The 17,916-nt window shown below is 55.6% G+C and overlaps 15 non-coding genes across 15 annotated transcripts; all 15 read right to left on the reverse strand.

The window, feature by feature from the left end:
• Positions 1–805: 805 nt before the first annotated feature.
• On the reverse strand, positions 806–878 carry trnak-uuu (transfer RNA lysine (anticodon UUU)). Its single transcript has one exon. It is a non-coding gene; the product is annotated as a tRNA-Lys (tRNA).
• Positions 879–1,948: 1,070 nt separating this feature from the next.
• On the reverse strand, positions 1,949–2,021 carry trnak-uuu (transfer RNA lysine (anticodon UUU)). The gene has a single exon. It is a non-coding gene; the product is annotated as a tRNA-Lys (tRNA).
• A 1,070-nt stretch (positions 2,022–3,091) lies between these two features.
• trnak-uuu (transfer RNA lysine (anticodon UUU)) lies at positions 3,092–3,164 on the reverse strand. The gene has a single exon. It is a non-coding gene; the product is annotated as a tRNA-Lys (tRNA).
• A 1,070-nt stretch (positions 3,165–4,234) lies between these two features.
• trnak-uuu (transfer RNA lysine (anticodon UUU)) lies at positions 4,235–4,307 on the reverse strand. The gene has a single exon. It is a non-coding gene; the product is annotated as a tRNA-Lys (tRNA).
• Positions 4,308–5,377: 1,070 nt separating this feature from the next.
• Positions 5,378–5,450, reverse strand: trnak-uuu (transfer RNA lysine (anticodon UUU)). The gene has a single exon. It is a non-coding gene; the product is annotated as a tRNA-Lys (tRNA).
• A 1,070-nt stretch (positions 5,451–6,520) lies between these two features.
• trnak-uuu (transfer RNA lysine (anticodon UUU)) lies at positions 6,521–6,593 on the reverse strand. The gene has a single exon. It is a non-coding gene; the product is annotated as a tRNA-Lys (tRNA).
• Positions 6,594–7,663: 1,070 nt separating this feature from the next.
• Positions 7,664–7,736, reverse strand: trnak-uuu (transfer RNA lysine (anticodon UUU)). The gene has a single exon. It is a non-coding gene; the product is annotated as a tRNA-Lys (tRNA).
• Positions 7,737–8,806: 1,070 nt separating this feature from the next.
• Positions 8,807–8,879, reverse strand: trnak-uuu (transfer RNA lysine (anticodon UUU)). Its single transcript has one exon. It is a non-coding gene; the product is annotated as a tRNA-Lys (tRNA).
• Positions 8,880–9,950: 1,071 nt separating this feature from the next.
• On the reverse strand, positions 9,951–10,023 carry trnak-uuu (transfer RNA lysine (anticodon UUU)). The gene has a single exon. It is a non-coding gene; the product is annotated as a tRNA-Lys (tRNA).
• A 1,070-nt stretch (positions 10,024–11,093) lies between these two features.
• trnak-uuu (transfer RNA lysine (anticodon UUU)) lies at positions 11,094–11,166 on the reverse strand. The gene has a single exon. It is a non-coding gene; the product is annotated as a tRNA-Lys (tRNA).
• Positions 11,167–12,236: 1,070 nt separating this feature from the next.
• On the reverse strand, positions 12,237–12,309 carry trnak-uuu (transfer RNA lysine (anticodon UUU)). The gene has a single exon. It is a non-coding gene; the product is annotated as a tRNA-Lys (tRNA).
• Positions 12,310–13,379: 1,070 nt separating this feature from the next.
• On the reverse strand, positions 13,380–13,452 carry trnak-uuu (transfer RNA lysine (anticodon UUU)). The gene has a single exon. It is a non-coding gene; the product is annotated as a tRNA-Lys (tRNA).
• Positions 13,453–14,522: 1,070 nt separating this feature from the next.
• Positions 14,523–14,595, reverse strand: trnak-uuu (transfer RNA lysine (anticodon UUU)). The gene has a single exon. It is a non-coding gene; the product is annotated as a tRNA-Lys (tRNA).
• Positions 14,596–15,667: 1,072 nt separating this feature from the next.
• Positions 15,668–15,740, reverse strand: trnak-uuu (transfer RNA lysine (anticodon UUU)). The gene has a single exon. It is a non-coding gene; the product is annotated as a tRNA-Lys (tRNA).
• A 1,070-nt stretch (positions 15,741–16,810) lies between these two features.
• On the reverse strand, positions 16,811–16,883 carry trnak-uuu (transfer RNA lysine (anticodon UUU)). The gene has a single exon. It is a non-coding gene; the product is annotated as a tRNA-Lys (tRNA).
• Positions 16,884–17,916: the final 1,033 nt, after the last annotated feature.

Here is a 17,916-nt window from a genome sequence, read left to right on the forward strand (position 1 = left end):
CACAGCACCGCCAAAGTAAGAACGGTGCTCATGAGACGGCCCCATCATCAACCCTCCAACACCACGCGCCGTCCCTACCCCCAGCATCCACTCTCTGCTCGAAACAATCCACCCCACCACAAAGCCGCAGACACCGACACTCCCACACGCACGGCCACATCACCATCAGCTCCAAACCAAGGAAGATGTGCATGAAGGTTCCGTTGGACGTGTCTGAGTTGATTTGAAAACAAAAGCAGACGATCGATGAGAGCAGTCTCCATAAATCGAAGCTTCAGCACCTGCAAATATAATCAGGATTTCACTGCTGCCTCCCATCGCCACGAACCCTTGGCGCATTCGAGCCTCGGGCGACTCCCTGTGTGGAGTTTGCACATTCTCCCCGTGTCTGCGTGGATTTCGTCCGACGGATCCGGTTTCCTCCCACAGTCCAAAGGAGTGCAGCGCAGGTGTTTTGGCCATGCTAAATTGCCCCTTGTTTTCAGGCATGTGCAGGTTCGGAGTCACGAGGTGGGGGTTTAGGTGTGTGGGGGATACTCTTGGGAGAGTCGGTAGCCTGTTTCCACAGTCGAGGGATTCTATGCTAATTTCTGATTTCGCGCATTTGGAGGACCTTAAAGAGATCAATTCAAACAGAAGCCACGCGTTCCGCGATTACGGCAGCAACTGCGACAGTTCGGAAATGCAGGCAAAACTGCCCTGTGCTTGCTTCCACCGCCACAATGTAAGGGCCATTGAGTCTGATTTGTTAGCACTGCCCTGCGCCTTCGCTGTTGTCCCGTGGCAGAGCGATTTAAAAGCGACCCGCCCGAGCAGGGACTTGAACCCTGGACCCTCAGATTAAAAGTCTGATGCTCTACCGACTGAGCTACCCGGGATCGTGGCAGGCCGCCTGCCCGGCTACGGCTTTCCCTGCCTGAGCTGGAAAACACGTTCGCGCTTCACACTCTCGCGCAGCCATTCTGACACAATCCACGCGATTCAGTCGGAAAGACTGGCAGCCCCGGCTGTGCAGGGCCGATTCCAAGCCGCCGTCTCTCTTCATCATCCCCCCACTCCATTGCCGCACCGTCCTCTCTCTACTGTAGCAACCCTCCTCAACACACACCTCTGGCACCGTCAAAGCCATCAGCAAGCCTACAACACAGCACCGCCAAAGTAAGAACGGTGCTCATGAGACGGCCCCATCATCAACCCTCCAACACCACGCGCCGTCCCTACCCCCAGCATCCACTCTCTGCTCGAAACAATCCACCCCACCACAAAGCCGCAGACACCGACACTCCCACACGCACGGCCACATCACCATCAGCTCCAAACCAAGGAAGATGTGCATGAAGGTTCCGTTGGACGTGTCTGAGTTGATTTGAAAACAAAAGCAGACGATCGATGAGAGCAGTCTCCATAAATCGAAGCTTCAGCACCTGCAAATATAATCAGGATTTCACTGCTGCCTCCCATCGCCACGAACCCTTGGCGCATTCGAGCCTCGGGCGACTCCCTGTGTGGAGTTTGCACATTCTCCCCGTGTCTGCGTGGATTTCGTCCGACGGATCCGGTTTCCTCCCACAGTCCAAAGGAGTGCAGCGCAGGTGTTTTGGCCATGCTAAATTGCCCCTTGTTTTCAGGCATGTGCAGGTTCGGAGTCACGAGGTGGGGGTTTAGGTGTGTGGGGGATACTCTTGGGAGAGTCGGTAGCCTGTTTCCACAGTCGAGGGATTCTATGCTAATTTCTGATTTCGCGCATTTGGAGGACCTTAAAGAGATCAATTCAAACAGAAGCCACGCGTTCCGCGATTACGGCAGCAACTGCGACAGTTCGGAAATGCAGGCAAAACTGCCCTGTGCTTGCTTCCACCGCCACAATGTAAGGGCCATTGAGTCTGATTTGTTAGCACTGCCCTGCGCCTTCGCTGTTGTCCCGTGGCAGAGCGATTTAAAAGCGACCCGCCCGAGCAGGGACTTGAACCCTGGACCCTCAGATTAAAAGTCTGATGCTCTACCGACTGAGCTACCCGGGCTCGTGGCAGGCCGCCTGCCCGGCTACGGCTTTCCCTGTCTGAGCTGGAAAACACGTTCGCGCTTCACACTCTCGCGCAGCCATTCTGACACAATCCACGCGATTCAGTCGGAAAGACTGGCAGCCCCGGCTGTGCAGGGCCGATTCCAAGCCGCCGTCTCTCTTCATCATCCCCCCACTCCATTGCCGCACCGTCCTCTCTCTACTGTAGCAACCCTCCTCAACACACACCTCTGGCACCGTCAAAGCCATCAGCAAGCCTACAACACAGCACCGCCAAAGTAAGAACGGTGCTCATGAGACGGCCTCATCATCAACCCTCCAACACCACGCGCCGTCCCTACCCCCAGCATCCACTCTCTGCTCGAAACAATCCACCCCACCACAAAGCCGCAGACACCGACACTCCCACACGCACGGCCACATCACCATCAGCTCCAAACCAAGGAAGATGTGCATGAAGGTTCCGTTGGACGTGTCTGAGTTGATTTGAAAACAAAAGCAGACGATCGATGAGAGCAGTCTCCATAAATCGAAGCTTCAGCACCTGCAAATATAATCAGGATTTCACTGCTGCCTCCCATCGCCACGAACCCTTGGCGCATTCGAGCCTCGGGCGACTCCCGGTGTGGAGTTTGCACATTCTCCCCGTGTCTGCGTGGATTTCGTCCGACGGATCCGGTTTCCTCCCACAGTCCAAAGGAGTGCAGCGCAGGTGTTTTGGCCATGCTAAATTGCCCCTTGTTTTCAGGCATGTGCAGGTTCGGAGTCACGAGGTGGGGGTTTAGGTGTGTGGGGGATACTCTTGGGAGAGTCGGTTGCCTGTTTCCACAGTCGAGGGATTCTATGCTAATTTCTGATTTCGCGCATTTGGAGGACCTTAAAGAGATCAATTCAAACAGAAGCCACGCGTTCTGCGATTACGGCAGCAACTGCGACAGTTCGGAAATGCAGGCAAAACTGCCCTGTGCTTGCTTCCACCGCCACAATGTAAGGGCCATTGAGTCTGATTTGTTAGCACTGCCCTGCGCCTTCGCTGTTGTCCCGTGGCAGAGCGATTTAAAAGCGACCCGCCCGAGCAGGGACTTGAACCCTGGACCCTCAGATTAAAAGTCTGATGCTCTACCGACTGAGCTACCCGGGCTCGTGGCAGGCCGCCTGCCCGGCTACGGCTTTCCCTGCCTGAGCTGGAAAACACGTTCGCGCTTCACACTCTCGCGCAGCCATTCTGACACAATCCACGCGATTCAGTCGGAAAGACTGGCAGCCCCGGCTGTGCAGGGCCGATTCCAAGCCGCCGTCTCTCTTCATCATCCCCCCACTCCATTGCCGCACCGTCCTCTCTCTACTGTAGCAACCCTCCTCAACACACACCTCTGGCACCATGAAAGCCATCAGCAAGCCTACAACACAGCACCGCCAAAGTAAGAACGGTGCTCATGAGACGGCCTCATCATCAACCCTCCAACACCACGCGCCGTCCCTACCCCCAGCATCCACTCTCTGCTCGAAACAATCCACCCCACCACAAAGCCGCAGACACCGACACTCCCACACGCACGGCCACATCACCATCAGCTCCAAACCAAGGAAGATGTGCATGAAGGTTCCGTTGGACGTGTCTGAGTTGATTTGAAAACAAAAGCAGACCATCGATGAGAGCAGTCTCCATAAATCGAAGCTTCAGCACCTGCAAATATAATCAGGATTTCACTGCTGCCTCCCATCGCCACGAACCCTTGGCGCATTCGAGCCTCGGGCGACTCCCTGTGTGGAGTTTGCACATTCTCCCCGTGTCTGCGTGGATTTCGTCCGACGGATCCGGTTTCCTCCCACAGTCCAAAGGAGTGCAGCGCAGGTGTTTTGGCCATGCTAAATTGCCCCTTGTTTTCAGGCATGTGCAGGTTCGGAGTCACGAGGTGGGGGTTTAGGTGTGTGGGGGATACTCTTGGGAGAGTCGGTAGCCTGTTTCCACAGTCGAGGGATTCTATGCTAATTTCTGATTTCGCGCATTTGGAGGACCTTAAAGAGATCAATTCAAACAGAAGCCACGCGTTCCGCGATTACGGCAGCAACTGCGACAGTTCGGAAATGCAGGCAAAACTGCCCTGTGCTTGCTTCCACCGCCACAATGTAAGGGCCATTGAGTCTGATTTGTTAGCACTGCCCTGCGCCTTCGCTGTTGTCCCGTGGCAGAGCGATTTAAAAGCGACCCGCCCGAGCAGGGACTTGAACCCTGGACCCTCAGATTAAAAGTCTGATGCTCTACCGACTGAGCTACCCGGGCTCGTGGCAGGCCGCCTACCCGGCTACGGCTTTCCCTGCCTGAGCTGGAAAACACGTTCGCGCTTCACACTCTCGCGCAGCCATTCTGACACAATCCACGCGATTCAGTCGGAAAGACTGGCAGCCCCGGCTGTGCAGGGCCGATTCCAAGCCGCCGTCTCTCTTCATCATCCCCCCACTCCATTGCCGCACCGTCCTCTCTCTACTGTAGCAACCCTCCTCAACACACACCTCTGGCACCGTCAAAGCCATCAGCAAGCCTACAACACAGCACCGCCAAAGTAAGAACGGTGCTCATGAGACGGCCTCATCATCAACCCTCCAACACCACGCGCCGTCCCTACCCCCAGCATCCACTCTCTGCTCGAAACAATCCACCCCACCACAAAGCCGCAGACACCGACACTCCCACACGCACGGCCACATCACCATCAGCTCCAAACCAAGGAAGATGTGCATGAAGGTTCCGTTGGACGTGTCTGAGTTGATTTGAAAACAAAAGCAGACCATCGATGAGAGCAGTCTCCATAAATCGAAGCTTCAGCACCTGCAAATATAATCAGGATTTCACTGCTGCCTCCCATCGCCACGAACCCTTGGCGCATTCGAGCCTCGGGCGACTCCCTGTGTGGAGTTTGCACATTCTCCCCGTGTCTGCGTGGATTTCGTCCGACGGATCCGGTTTCCTCCCACAGTCCAAAGGAGTGCAGCGCAGGTGTTTTGGCCATGCTAAATTGCCCCTTGTTTTCAGGCATGTGCAGGTTCGGAGTCACGAGGTGGGGGTTTAGGTGTGTGGGGGATACTCTTGGGAGAGTCGGTAGCCTGTTTCCACAGTCGAGGGATTCTATGCTAATTTCTGATTTCACGCATTTGGAGGACCTTAAAGAGATCAATTCAAACAGAAGCCACGCGTTCCGCGATTACGGCAGCAACTGCGACAGTTCAGAAATGCAGGCAAAACTGCCCTGTGCTTGCTTCCACCGCCACAATGTAAGGGCCATTGAGTCTGATTTGTTAGCACTGCCCTGCGCCTTCGCTGTTGTCCCGTGGCAGAGCGATTTAAAAGCGACCCGCCCGAGCAGGGACTTGAACCCTGGACCCTCAGATTAAAAGTCTGATGCTCTACCGACTGAGCTACCCGGGCTCGTGGCAGGCCGCCTGCCCGGCTACGGCTTTCCCTGCCTGAGCTGGAAAACACGTTCGCGCTTCACACTCTCGCGCAGCCATTCTGACACAATCCACGCGATTCAGTCGGAAAGACTGGCAGCCCCGGCTGTGCAGGGCCGATTCCAAGCCGCCGTCTCTCTTCATCATCCCCCCACTCCATTGCCGCACCGTCCTCTCTCTACTGTAGCAACCCTCCTCAACACACACCTCTGGCACCGTCAAAGCCATCAGCAAGCCTACAACACAGCACCGCCAAAGTAAGAACGGTGCTCATGAGACGGCCTCATCATCAACCCTCCAACACCACGCGCCGTCCCTACCCCCAGCATCCACTCTCTGCTCGAAACAATCCACCCCACCACAAAGCCGCAGACACCGACACTCCCACACGCACGGCCACATCACCATCAGCTCCAAACCAAGGAAGATGTGCATGAAGGTTCCGTTGGACGTGTCTGAGTTGATTTGAAAACAAAAGCAGACCATCGATGAGAGCAGTCTCCATAAATCGAAGCTTCAGCACCTGCAAATATAATCAGGATTTCACTGCTGCCTCCCATCGCCACGAACCCTTGGCGCATTCGAGCCTCGGGCGACTCCCTGTGTGGAGTTTGCACATTCTCCCCGTGTCTGCGTGGATTTCGTCCGACGGATCCGGTTTCCTCCCACAGTCCAAAGGAGTGCAGCGCAGGTGTTTTGGCCATGCTAAATTGCCCCTTGTTTTCAGGCATGTGCAGGTTCGGAGTCACGAGGTGGGGGTTTAGGTGTGTGGGGGATACTCTTGGGAGAGTCGGTAGCCTGTTTCCACAGTCGAGGGATTCTATGCTAATTTCTGATTTCGCGCATTTGGAGGACCTTAAAGAGATCAATTCAAACAGAAGCCACGCGTTCCGCGATTACGGCAGCAACTGCGACAGTTCGGAAATGCAGGCAAAACTGCCCTGTGCTTGCTTCCACCGCCACAATGTAAGGGCCATTGAGTCTGATTTGTTAGCACTGCCCTGCGCCTTCGCTGTTGTCCCGTGGCAGAGCGATTTAAAAGCGACCCACCCGAGCAGGGACTTGAACCCTGGACCCTCAGATTAAAAGTCTGATGCTCTACCGACTGAGCTACCCGGGCTCGTGGCAGGCCGCCTGCCCGGCTACGGCTTTCCCTGCCTGAGCTGGAAAACACGTTCGCGCTTCACACTCTCGCGCAGCCATTCTGACACAATCCACGCGATTCAGTCGGAAAGACTGGCAGCCCCGGCTGTGCAGGGCCGATTCCAAGCCGCCGTCTCTCTTCATCATCCCCCCACTCCATTGCCGCACCGTCCTCTCTCTACTGTAGCAACCCTCCTCAACACACACCTCTGGCACCGTCAAAGCCATCAGCAAGCCTACAACACAGCACCGCCAAAGTAAGAACGGTGCTCATGAGACGGCCTCATCATCAACCCTCCAACACCACGCGCCGTCCCTACCCCCAGCATCCACTCTCTGCTCGAAACAATCCACCCCACCACAAAGCCGCAGACACCGACACTCCCACACGCACGGCCACATCACCATCAGCTCCAAACCAAGGAAGATGTGCATGAAGGTTCCGTTGGACGTGTCTGAGTTGATTTGAAAACAAAAGCAGACCATCGATGAGAGCAGTCTCCATAAATCGAAGCTTCAGCACCTGCAAATATAATCAGGATTTCACTGCTGCCTCCCATCGCCACGAACCCTTGGCGCATTCGAGCCTCGGGCGACTCCCTGTGTGGAGTTTGCACATTCTCCCCGTGTCTGCGTGGATTTCGTCCGACGGATCCGGTTTCCTCCCACAGTCCAAAGGAGTGCAGCGCAGGTGTTTTGGCCATGCTAAATTGCCCCTTGTTTTCAGGCATGTGCAGGTTCGGAGTCACGAGGTGGGGGTTTAGGTGTGTGGGGGATACTCTTGGGAGAGTCGGTAGCCTGTTTTCACAGTCGAGGGATTCTATGCTAATTTCTGATTTCGCGCATTTGGAGGACCTTAAAGAGATCAATTCAAACAGAAGCCACGCGTTCCGCGATTACGGCAGCAACTGCGACAGTTCGGAAATGCAGGCAAAACTGCCCTGTGCTTGCTTCCACCGCCACAATGTAAGGGCCATTGAGTCTGATTTGTTAGCACTGCCCTGCGCCTTCGCTGTTGTCCCGTGGCAGAGCGATTTAAAAGCGACCCGCCCGAGCAGGGACTTGAACCCTGGACCCTCAGATTAAAAGTCTGATGCTCTACCGACTGAGCTACCCGGGCTGGTGGCAGGCCGCCTGCCCGGCTACGGCTTTCCCTGCCTGAGCTGGAAAACACGTTCGCGCTTCACACTCTCGCGCAGCCATTCTGACACAATCCACGCGATTCAGTCGGAAAGACTGGCAGCCCCGGCTGTGCAGGGCCGATTCCAAGCCGCCGTCTCTCTTCATCATCCCCCCACTCCATTGCCGCACCGTCCTCTCTCTACTGTAGCAACCCTCCTCAACACACACCTCTGGCACCGTCAAAGCCATCAGCAAGCCTACAACACAGCACCGCCAAAGTAAGAACGGTGCTCATGAGACGGCCTCATCATCAACCCTCCAACACCACGCGCCGTCCCTACCCCCAGCATCCATTCTCTGCTCGAAACAATCCACCCCACCACAAAGCCGCAGACACCGACACTCCCACACGCACGGCCACATCACCATCAGCTCCAAACCAAGGAAGATGTGCATGAAGGTTCCGTTGGACGTGTCTGAGTTGATTTGAAAACAAAAGCAGACCATCGATGAGAGCAGTCTCCATAAATCGAAGCTTCAGCACCTGCAAATATAATCAGGATTTCACTGCTGCCTCCCATCGCCACGAACCCTTGGCGCATTCGAGCCTCGGGCGACTCCCTGTGTGGAGTTTGCACATTCTCCCCGTGTCTGCGTGGATTTCGTCCGACGGATCCGGTTTCCTCCCACAGTCCAAAGGAGTGCAGCGCAGGTGTTTTGGCCATGCTAAATTGCCCCTTGTTTTCAGGCATGTGCAGGTTCGGAGTCACGAGGTGGGGGTTTAGGTGTGTGGGGGATACTCTTGGGAGAGTCGGTAGCTTGTTTCCACAGTCGAGGGATTCTATGCTAATTTCTGATTTCGCGCATTTGGAGGACCTTAAAGAGATCAATTCAAACAGAAGCCACGCGTTCCGCGATTACGGCAGCAACTGCGACAGTTCGGCAATGCAGGCAAAACTGCCCTGTGCTTGCTTCCACCGCCACAATGTAAGGGCCATTGAGTCTGATTTGTTAGCACTGCCCTGCGCCTTCGCTGTTGTCCCGTGGCAGAGCGATTTAAAAGCGACCCGCCCGAGCAGGGACTTGAACCCTGGACCCTCAGATTAAAAGTCGGATGCTCTACCGACTGAGCTACCCGGGCTGGTGGCAGGCCGCCTGCCCGGCTACGGCTTTCCCTGCCTGAGCTGGAAAACACGTTCGCGCTTCACACTCTCGCGCAGCCATTCTGACACAATCCACGCGATTCAGTCGGAAAGACTGGCAGCCCCGGCTGTGCAGGGCCGATTCCAAGCCGCCGTCTCTCTTCATTATCCCCCCACTCCATTGCCGCACCGTCCTCTCTCTACTGTAGCAACCCTCCTCAACACACACCTCTGGCACCGTCAAAGCCATCAGCAAGCCTACAACACAGCACCGCCAAAGTAAGAACGGTGCTCATGAGACGGCCTCATCATCAACCCTCCAACACCACGCGCCGTCCCTACCCCCAGCATCCACTCTCTGCTCGAAACAATCCACCCCACCACAAAGCCGCAGACACCGACACTCCCACACGCACGGCCACATCACCATCAGCTCCAAACCAAGGAAGATGTGCATGAAGGTTCCGTTGGACGTGTCTGAGTTGATTTGAAAAAAAAAAGCTGACCATCGATGAGAGCAGTCTCCATAAATCGAAGCTTCAGCACCTGCAAATATAATCAGGATTTCACTGCTGCCTCCCATCGCCACGAACCCTTGGCGCATTCGAGCCTCGGGCGACTCCCTGTGTGGAGTTTGCACATTCTCCCCGTGTCTGCGTGGATTTCGTCCGACGGATCCGGTTTCCTCCCACAGTCCAAAGGAGTGCAGCGCAGGTGTTTTGGCCATGCTAAATTGCCCCTTGTTTTCAGGCATGTGCAGGTTCGGAGTCACGAGGTGGGGGTTTAGGTGTGTGGGGGATACTCTTGGGAGAGTCGGTAGCCTGTTTCCACAGTCGAGGGATTCTATGCTAATTTCTGATTTCGCGCATTTGGAGGACCTTAAAGAGATCAATTCAAACAGAAGCCACGCGTTCCGCGATTACGGCAGCAACTGCGACAGTTCGGAAATGCAGGCAAAACTGCCCTGTGCTTGCTTCCACCGCCACAATGTAAGGGCCATTGAGTCTGATTTGTTAGCACTGCCCTGCGCCTTCGCTGTTGTCCCGTGGCAGAGCGATTTAAAAGCGACCCGCCCGAGCAGGGACTTGAACCCTGGACCCTCAGATTAAAAGTCTGATGCTCTACCGACTGAGCTACCCGGGCTGGTGGCAGGCCGCCTGCCCGGCTACGGCTTTCCCTGCCTGAGCTGGAAAACACGTTCGCGCTTCACACTCTCGCGCAGCCATTCTGACACAATCCACGCGATTCAGTCGGAAAGACTGGCAGCCCCGGCTGTGCAGGGCCCATTCCAAGCCGCCGTCTCTCTTCATCATCCCCCCACTCCATTGCCGCACCGTCCTCTCTCTACTGTAGCAACCCTCCTCAACACACACCTCTGGCACCGTCAAAGCCATCAGCAAGCCTACAACACAGCACCGCCAAAGTAAGAACGGTGCTCATGAGACGGCCTCATCATCAACCCTCCAACACCACGCGCCGTCCCTACCCCCAGCATCCACTCTCTGCTCGAAACAATCCACCCCACCACAAAGCCGCAGACACCGACACTCCCACACGCACGGCCACATCACCATCAGCTCCAAACCAAGGAAGATGTGCATGAAGGTTCCGTTGGACGTGTCTGAGTTGATTTGAAAACAAAAGCAGACCATCGATGAGAGCAGTCTCCATAAATCGAAGCTTCAGCACCTGCAAATATAATCAGGATTTCACTGCTGCCTCCCATCGCCACGAACCCTTGGCGCATTCGAGCCTCGGGCGACTCCCTGTGTGGAGTTTGCACATTCTCCCCGTGTCTGCGTGGATTTCGTCCGACGGATCCGGTTTCCTCCCACAGTCCAAAGGAGTGCAGCGCAGGTGTTTTGGCCATGCTAAATTGCCCCTTGTTTTCAGGCATGTGCAGGTTCGGAGTCACGAGGTGGGGGTTTAGGTGTGTGGGGGATACTCTTGGGAGAGTCGGTAGCCTGTTTCCACAGTCGAGGGATTCTATGCTAATTTCTGATTTCGCGCATTTGGAGGACCTTAAAGAGATCAATTCAAACAGAAGCCACGCGTTCCGCGATTACGGCAGCAACTGCGACAGTTCGGAAATGCAGGCAAAACTGCCCTGTGCTTGCTTCCACCGCCACAATGTAAGGGCCATTGAGTCTGATTTGTTAGCACTGCCCTGCGCCTTCGCTGTTGTCCCGTGGCAGAGCGATTTAAAAGCGACCCGCCCGAGCAGGGACTTGAACCCTGGACCCTCAGATTAAAAGTCTGATGCTCTACCGACTGAGCTACCCGGGCTGGTGGCAGGCCGCCTGCCCGGCTACGGCTTTCCCTGCCTGAGCTGGAAAACACGTTCGCGCTTCACACTCTCGCGCAGCCATTCTGACACAATCCACGCGATTCAGTCGGAAAGACTGGCAGCCCCGGCTGTGCAGGGCCCATTCCAAGCCGCCGTCTCTCTTCATCATCCCCCCACTCCATTGCCGCACCGTCCTCTCTCTACTGTAGCAACCCTCCTCAACACACACCTCTGGCACCGTCAAAGCCATCAGCAAGCCTACAACACAGCACCGCCAAAGTAAGAACGGTGCTCATGAGACGGCCTCATCATCAACCCTCCAACACCACGCGCCGTCCCTACCCCCAGCATCCACTCTCTGCTCGAAACAATCCACCCCACCACAAAGCCGCAGACACCGACACTCCCACACGCACGGCCACATCACCATCAGCTCCAAACCAAGGAAGATGTGCATGAAGGTTCCGTTGGACGTGTCTGAGTTGATTTGAAAACAAAAGCAGACCATCGATGAGAGCAGTCTCCATAAATCGAAGCTTCAGCACCTGCAAATATAATCAGGATTTCACTGCTGCCTCCCATCGCCACGAACCCTTGGCGCATTCGAGCCTCGGGCGACTCCCTGTGTGGAGTTTGCACATTCTCCCCGTGTCTGCGTGGATTTCGTCCGACGGATCCGGTTTCCTCCCACAGTCCAAAGGAGTGCAGCGCAGGTGTTTTGGCCATGCTAAATTGCCCCTTGTTTTCAGGCATGTGCAGGTTCGGAGTCACGAGGTGGGGGTTTAGGTGTGTGGGGGATACTCTTGGGAGAGTCGGTAGCCTGTTTCCACAGTCGAGGGATTCTATGCTAATTTCTGATTTCGCGCATTTGGAGGACCTTAAAGAGATCAATTCAAACAGAAGCCACGCGTTCCGCGATTACGGCAGCAACTGCGACAGTTCGGAAATGCAGGCAAAACTGCCCTGTGCTTGCTTCCACCGCCACAATGTAAGGGCCATTGAGTCTGATTTGTTAGCACTGCCCTGCGCCTTCGCTGTTGTCCCGTGGCAGAGCGATTTAAAAGCGACCCGCCCGAGCAGGGACTTGAACCCTGGACCCTCAGATTAAAAGTCTGATGCTCTACCGACTGAGCTACCCGGGCTGGTGGCAGGCCGCCTGCCCGGCTACGGCTTTCCCTGCCTGAGCTGGAAAACACGTTCGCGCTTCACACTCTCGCGCAGCCATTCTGACACAATCCACGCGATTCAGTCGGAAAGACTGGCAGCCCCGGCTGTGCAGGGCCGATTCCAAGCCGCCGTCTCTCTTCATCATCCCCCCACTCCATTGCCGCACCGTCCTCTCTCTACTGTAGCAACCCTCCTCAACACACACCTCTGGCACCGTCAAAGCCATCAGCAAGCCTACAACACAGCACCGCCAAAGTAAGAACGGTGCTCATGAGACGGCCTCATCATCAACCCTCCAACACCACGCGCCGTCCCTACCCCCAGCATCCACTCTCTGCTCGAAACAATCCACCCCACCACAAAGCCGCAGACACCGACACTCCCACACGCACGGCCACATCACCATCAGCTCCAAACCAAGGAAGATGTGCATGAAGGTTCCGTTGGACGTGTCTGAGTTGATTTGAAAACAAAAGCAGACCATCGATGAGAGCAGTCTCCATAAATCGAAGCTTCAGCACCTGCAAATATAATCAGGATTTCACTGCTGCCTCCCATCGCCACGAACCCTTGGCGCATTCGAGCCTCGGGCGACTCCCTGTGTGGAGTTTGCACATTCTCCCCGTGTCTGCGTGGATTTCGTCCGACGGATCCGGTTTCCTCCCACAGTCCAAAGGAGTGCAGCGCAGGTGTTTTGGCCATGCTAAATTGCCCCTTGTTTTCAGGCATGTGCAGGTTCGGAGTCACGAGGTGGGGGTTTAGGTGTGTGGGGGATACTCTTGGGAGAGTCGGTAGCCTGTTTCCACAGTCGAGGGATTCTATGCTAATTTCTGATTTCGCGCATTTGGAGGACCTTAAAGAGATCAATTCAAACAGAAGCCACGCGTTCCGCGATTACGGCAGCAACTGCGACAGTTCGGAAATGCAGGCAAAACTGCCCTGTGCTTGCTTCCACCGCCACAATGTAAGGGCCATTGAGTCTGATTTGTTAGCACTGCCCTGCGCCTTCGCTGTTGTCCCGTGGCAGAGCGATTTAAAAGCGACCCGCCCGAGCAGGGACTTGAACCCTGGACCCTCAGATTAAAAGTCTGATGCTCTACCGACTGAGCTACCCGGGCTGGTGGCAGGCCGCCTGCCCGGCTACGGCTTTCCCTGCCTGAGCTGGAAAACACGTTCGCGCTTCACACTCTCGCGCAGCCATTCTGACACAATCCACGCGATTCAGTCGGAAAGACTGGCAGCCCCGGCTGTGCAGGGCCGATTCCAAGCCGCCGTCTCTCTTCATCATCCCCCCACTCCATTGCCGCACCGTCCTCTCTCTACTGTAGCAACCCTCCTCAACACACACCTCTGGCACCGTCAAAGCCATCAGCAAGCCTACAACACAGCACCGCCAAAGTAAGAACGGTGCTCATGAGACGGCCTCATCATCAACCCTCCAACACCACGCGCCGTCCCTACCCCCAGCATCCACTCTCTGCTCGAAACAATCCACCCCACCACAAAGCCGCAGACACCGACACTCCCACACGCACGGCCACATCACCATCAGCTCCAAACCAAGGAAGATGTGCATGAAGGTTCCGTTGGACGTGTCTGAGTTGATTTGAAAACAAAAGCAGACCATCGATGAGAGCAGTCTCCATAAATCGAAGCTTCAGCACCTGCAAATATAATCAGGATTTCACTGCTGCCTCCCATCGCCACGAACCCTTGGCGCATTCGAGCCTCGGGCGACTCCCTGTGTGGAGTTTGCACATTCTCCCCGTGTCTGCGTGGATTTCGTCCGACGGATCCGGTTTCCTCCCACAGTCCAAAGGAGTGCAGCGCAGGTGTTTTGGCCATGCTAAATTGCCCCTTGTTTTCAGGCATGTGCAGGTTCGGAGTCACGAGGTGGGGGTTTAGGTGTGTGGGGGATACTCTTGGGAGAGTCGGTAGCCTGTTTCCACAGTCGAGGGATTCTATGCTAATTTCTGATTTCGCGCATTTGGAGGACCTTAAAGAGATCAATTCAAACAGAAGCCACGCGTTCCGCGATTACGGCAGCAACTGCGACAGTTCGGAAATGCAGGCAAAACTGCCCTGTGCTTGCTTCCACCGCCACAATGTAAGGGCCATTGAGTCTGATTTGTTAGCACTGCCCTGCGCCTTCGCTGTTGTCCCGTGGCAGAGCGATTTAAAAGCGACCCGCCCGAGCAGGGACTTGAACCCTGGACCCTCAGATTAAAAGTCTGATGCTCTACCGACTGAGCTACCCGGGCTCGTGGCAGGCCGCCTGCCCGGCTACGGCTTTCCCTGCCTGAGCTGGAAAACACGTTCGCGCTTCACACTCTCGCGCAGCCATTCTGACACAATCCACGCGATTCAGTCGGAAAGACTGGCAGCCCCGGCTGTGCAGGGCCGATTCCAAGCCGCCGTCTCTCTTCATCATCCCCCCACTCCATTGCCGCACCGTCCTCTCTCTACTGTAGCAACCCTCCTCAACACACACCTCTGGCACCGTCAAAGCCATCAGCAAGCCTACAACACAGCACCGCCAAAGTAAGAACGGTGCTCATGAGACGGCCTCATCATCAACCCTCCAACACCACGCGCCGTCCCTACCCCCAGCATCCACTCTCTGCTCGAAACAATCCACCCCACCACAAAGCCGCAGACACCGACACTCCCACACGCACGGCCACATCACCATCAGCTCCAAACCAAGGAAGATGTGCATGAAGGTTCCGTTGGACGTGTCTGAGTTGATTTGAAAAAAAAAAAGCTGACCATCGATGAGAGCAGTCTCCATAAATCGAAGCTTCAGCACCTGCAAATATAATCAGGATTTCACTGCTGCCTCCCATCGCCACGAACCCTTGGCGCATTCGAGCCTCGGGCGACTCCCTGTGTGGAGTTTGCACATTCTCCCCGTGTCTGCGTGGATTTCGTCCGACGGATCCGGTTTCCTCCCACAGTCCAAAGGAGTGCAGCGCAGGTGTTTTGGCCATGCTAAATTGCCCCTTGTTTTCAGGCATGTGCAGGTTCGGAGTCACGAGGTGGGGGTTTAGGTGTGTGGGGGATACTCTTGGGAGAGTCGGTAGCCTGTTTCCACAGTCGAGGGATTCTATGCTAATTTCTGATTTCGCGCATTTGGAGGACCTTAAAGAGATCAATTCAAACAGAAGCCACGCGTTCCGCGATTACGGCAGCAACTGCGACAGTTCGGAAATGCAGGCAAAACTGCCCTGTGCTTGCTTCCACCGCCACAATGTAAGGGCCATTGAGTCTGATTTGTTAGCACTGCCCTGCGCCTTCGCTGTTGTCCCGTGGCAGAGCGATTTAAAAGCGACCCGCCCGAGCAGGGACTTGAACCCTGGACCCTCAGATTAAAAGTCTGATGCTCTACCGACTGAGCTACCCGGGCTCGTGGCAGGCCGCCTGCCCGGCTACGGCTTTCCCTGCCTGAGCTGGAAAACACGTTCGCGCTTCACACTCTCGCGCAGCCATTCTGACACAATCCACGCGATTCAGTCGGAAAGACTGGCAGCCCCGGCTGTGCAGGGCCGATTCCAAGCCGCCGTCTCTCTTCATCATCCCCCCACTCCATTGCCGCACCGTCCTCTCTCTACTGTAGCAACCCTCCTCAACACACACCTCTGGCACCGTCAAAGCCATCAGCAAGCCTACAACACAGCACCGCCAAAGTAAGAACGGTGCTCATGAGACGGCCTCATCATCAACCCTCCAACACCACGCGCCGTCCCTACCCCCAGCATCCACTCTCTGCTCGAAACAATCCACCCCACCACAAAGCCGCAGACACCGACACTCCCACACGCACGGCCACATCACCATCAGCTCCAAACCAAGGAAGATGTGCATGAAGGTTCCGTTGGACGTGTCTGAGTTGATTTGAAAACAAAAGCAGACCATCGATGAGAGCAGTCTCCATAAATCGAAGCTTCAGCACCTGCAAATATAATCAGGATTTCACTGCTGCCTCCCATCGCCACGAACCCTTGGCGCATTCGAGCCTCGGGCGACTCCCTGTGTGGAGTTTGCACATTCTCCCCGTGTCTGCGTGGATTTCGTCCGACGGATCCGGTTTCCTCCCACAGTCCAAAGGAGTGCAGCGCAGGTGTTTTGGCCATGCTAAATTGCCCCTTGTTTTCAGGCATGTGCAGGTTCGGAGTCACGAGGTGGGGGTTTAGGTGTGTGGGGGATACTCTTGGGAGAGTCGGTAGCCTGTTTCCACAGTCGAGGGATTCTATGCTAATTTCTGATTTCGCGCATTTGGAGGACCTTAAAGAGATCAATTCAAACAGAAGCCACGCGTTCCGCGATTACGGCAGCAACTGCGACAGTTCGGAAATGCAGGCAAAACTGCCCTGTGCTTGCTTCCACCGCCACAATGTAAGGGCCATTGAGTCTGATTTGTTAGCACTGCCCTGCGCCTTCGCTGTTGTCCCGTGGCAGAGCGATTTAAAAGCGACCCGCCCGAGCAGGGACTTGAACCCTGGACCCTCAGATTAAAAGTCTGATGCTCTACCGACTGAGCTACCCGGGCTGGTGGCGGGCCGCCTGCCCGGCTACGGCTTTCCCTGCCTGAGCTGGAAAACACGTTCGCGCTTCACACTCTCGCGCAGCCATTCTGACACAATCCACGCGATTCAGTCGGAAAGACTGGCAGCCCCGGCTGTGCAGGGCCGATTCCAAGCCGCCGTCTCTCTTCATCATCCCCCCACTCCATTGCCGCACCGTCCTCTCTCTACTGTAGCAACCCTCCTCAACACACACCTCTGGCACCGTGAAAGCCATCAGCAAGCCTACAACACAGCACCGCCAAAGTAAGAACGGTGCTCATGAGACGGCCTCATCATCAACCCTCCAACACCACGCGCCGTCCCTACCCCCAGCATCCACTCTCTGCTCGAAACAATCCACCCCACCACAAAGCCGCAGACACCGACACTCCCACACGCACGGCCACATCACCATCAGCTCCAAACCAAGGAAGATGTGCATGAAGGTTCCGTTGGACGTGTCTGAGTTGATTTGAAAACAAAAGCAGACCATCGATGAGAGCAGTCTCCATAAATCGAAGCTTCAGCACCTGCAAATATAATCAGGATTTCACTGCTGCCTCCCATCGCCACGAACCCTTGGCGCATTCGAGCCTCGGGCGACTCCCTGTGTGGAGTTTGCACATTCTCCCCGTGTCTGCGTGGATTTCGTCCGACGGATCCGGTTTCCTCCCACAGTCCAAAGGAGTGCAGCGCAGGTGTTTTGGCCATGCTAAATTGCCCCTTGTTTTCAGGCATGTGCAGGTTCGGAGTCACGAGGTGGGGGTTTAGGTGTGTGGGGGATACTCTTGGGAGAGTCGGTAGCCTGTTTCCACAGTCGAGGGATTCTATGCTAATTTCTGATTTCGCGCATTTGGAGGACCTTAAAGAGATCAATTCAAACAGAAGCCACGCGTTCCGCGATTACGGCAGCAACTGCGACAGTTCGGAAATGCAGGCAAAACTGCCCTGTGCTTGCTTCCACCGCCACAATGTAAGGGCCATTGAGTCTGATTTGTTAGCACTGCCCTGCGCCTT

This window comes from Chiloscyllium punctatum, chromosome 24, assembly GCF_047496795.1.
Source record: "Chiloscyllium punctatum isolate Juve2018m chromosome 24, sChiPun1.3, whole genome shotgun sequence".
NCBI lineage: Eukaryota > Metazoa > Chordata > Chondrichthyes > Orectolobiformes > Hemiscylliidae > Chiloscyllium > Chiloscyllium punctatum.